Here is a 3,255-nt window from a genome sequence, read left to right as displayed (position 1 = left end):
TGATGCTAAGAACAGACAGAACTTACATTATGTGCTTTGGCTTTTTTTTTTTTTTTTTTTTTTTTTTTTTTTTTTTTTGAGAGAGAGAGAGAGAGAACGATATTTATTTTTCAGTTTTCGGCAGACACAACATCTTTGTATGTGGTGCTGAGGATCAACCCCGGGCCGCACACATGCCAGGCAAGGGCGCTACCCCTTGAGCCACATCCCCAGCCCCTGGATTTTTTAAAGCATCACTTAAGAGCTGCTACCTAGAAAATCCAGAAATAGAGTTGCCCAGCTTAGAATGGGCAGAAATGAAAGAAAAATATGAAGCTACTGTAGAAGAAAATAAAAAACTGAAAGCAAAGCTTGTTCAGTATGAACCACCTCAGGAAGAGAAGAGTGCTGAATAGAATTCTTCTCAGTTGAAAAGACACTGCAAAAATGGTTTTGTATGACTTGAATAGTTTGTATAGTATACAATCTTTTCTAAACAGATGCTGTAAAACTCTTTTAATATGTTAAATTCACACTTCAACTGTTATAAACACATATACTTAGAATCACAAAAAAAAAAAAAACTCAATAACTTGCTTTGGGTCTTAAAGCAGAAGAATCCAAAGTGAATCCTGAAAAAAAAAATTAAACAGCCATCTAATTCATTAAAAGATATCTATTTATTAGTCTAATTAGGAATAATGGTACTAGTTGTATTTTAGCCACGGAAGATTAGCTTGGAGGTATTCCTTGGTTTAGTCTGGATATAAGCATAGATAGAATCATTCTCGACAATGAAGATGACCGTGTTTATATTCTCTTTAGGCAGCTGGAGAAATCTGTGTGACAAGATGCTTTTGCATGGGTTCCCAAGAATCATCTTCTCTTATTTACATAATGCAGAACAAATAACTCTTCTTTGCCACCACTTCACCTTAGATAACTGGGTGTGTGCCAGTTTAACTCTGACACCACATTTTCCCTCTATGCAATCATGCCCTATCTGATAATGTTGCCTTGCTTTGCTGTGTGCTTTATTGGGTCCTAATTGCACATTAGCCTGTTTTTCAATTTGCTTAATAATGCAGTTACCCTGATTGTAATTTATCTAATTTTAAACAGGATCACACTATTACCCTGCCTTACTTAATTGCTTAGTTGAGCATAGAAGTAATATAAAATTCTGGTTCATGCACAAACTGGAATAAGAGGAATGAGCCATATATCATGGGCAATGTTGGATATAATTATATAGTGGTTTTTCCCCTCAAAGTATTTTTCTAATTTTCAATTCATTTTATCTTCATTATCCCTGTGAAGTAGGTAAGGCAAGTTTGAGGGGAGGTTGGGCACTTAATTTTTAGGCCAAAGACTGATATTACAAACTATTTGCTAACTATAGAACCTTGGGCACATCAGTTAACTGCTTTTAGATTCACTTTCCTCATCTGTTAATTGAGAAGAATGTCTGTGCTGCCTACCTCACAGGGTTGTCGGGAGGGTCAAATGAGAATGTATGTGAAAGATTTGTAAATGGTAAACCAAAAAAAAAAAAGTATCTCATTTCTTGCCTTTCTCAAATATAACACTGACAAATATGTATGTACATATATGTATATATAATATGTATATATAGAGAGAATACGTGTACGTGTGTCTAATTCCTGTTGCTGAGTGGAGTTTGGTGAAATATGCATTCTCATGTACACATTTGTCAAATCCTTAAAAGGACAACTTGGCTTGAAAGCCCACTTCCTTTTGAAAATCTCGACCAAGAGAAATAATTCAGAATGCATAAAAAGATGTATATGCTGGTATGGTTCCTTATTTATCATCTCAACAACATTTTTACATTCATAATATCACTTTTAAAATACAGAAAGCACAAACTTAGAAGAAACGGAAAATCCAATTGACAAGATGAAGTATACAAAAAGTAAAGATATAATAGTTATGGTTAATAAATTTATGGAATTTTGTGCAAAACTATGCCTAAGGTTATTTACAAATGGGCTTGGTGGTGCTCACCTGTAATTCCAGAGACTGAGGCAGGAGGATTGCAAGTTTGAGGCCAGCCTGGGCAACTCAGCAGGACCCTCTCTCAAAATAAAAAATAAAAAGGTTGGGGATGTGGTTCAGTGGTAGAGCACCCCTGGGGTCAATACCCTGTAACACACACACACACACACACGCACACACACACTCACACACACACACACAAATCAACCATCAATCAAAACTCAAATCCAAAAAGCAGAAATACAATCACATTCTCAAACTGCAGAGTAAAAAAATTTTAAACAAAGAGAAGGGTAAATACCTGTCCACTTGAAAAAAACTGTAAACACCTTTTACAAACTTGTAGCATAACTAAGAAATAAAAAATCAAAATTACATGCTACTTCAAAATGAAAATGCAGACCCCACCTAAATGCCCAACTAGCTGGACGAAACAGTGCAAAGTCATGCAGCTAGCAGGTATGATTCAGGAAGGGCATGTCATAGAGAAATTGTCTGAAATATGATTTAATCATTTTTCAAAGCAGGCTGAGGCCAGGCATGACCCACACCTGTAATCCCAGTGGCTAGGGAGGCTGAGCCAGGAGGATCACAAGTTCAAACCCAGCCTCAGTAACTTACCAAGGCTCCAAGCAACTTAGCAAGACCCTGTCTCAAAATAAAAAATAAACAATGTGCTGGGATGTGACTCAGTGCTTAAGTGCCCCTGGGTTCAATCCCCATACAAAAAAAAGGAAAAAGAAGCAAGTAAGCAGGCTAGAAATTTAGTGACAATTATGGGAAATAATGAAGCAGTAACAGAACAAAACCAAACAGGAGGGCCTGGGACTGTGGCTCAGCGGTACAGAGCTCATGTAGCACGCGAAGAGGCCGAGTTCCATCCTCAGCACCACATAAAAATAAATAAAATAAAGGTATGTGTCCAACTACAACTGAAAAAAAAATTTAAAAAAAAACAGAATTCTTAAAATATACAATAAAAACATTAAAATTCCATGTTGACACTAGGAGTGATTTTTTAAATTCTCTACAATATTTTTATTCTCTAAAATACTTTTAAGCTAAAAAAGAGAGGGAAAACTTTACTTTAGGCTAAATGTTAATTGATAAGCCCGAGGCAGAGAGGGCCCTGGTTCGCTGCTGTGTGTGGTCGCTCAGGACTCCTGCGGACCACAGGGAGAGGAGGATTCTTGTAGCTCCGGCCTAAGGACGCGCGCGCCTCGGCGGCGGAGGGCAGGGCCTGCGCTGACCGCGACC

The sequence above is a fragment of the Marmota marmota genome, unplaced genomic scaffold, assembly GCF_001458135.2.
Source record: "Marmota marmota marmota unplaced genomic scaffold, marMar, whole genome shotgun sequence".
Taxonomy (NCBI): domain Eukaryota; kingdom Metazoa; phylum Chordata; class Mammalia; order Rodentia; family Sciuridae; genus Marmota; species Marmota marmota.
This window is presented reverse-complemented; position numbering follows the sequence as displayed.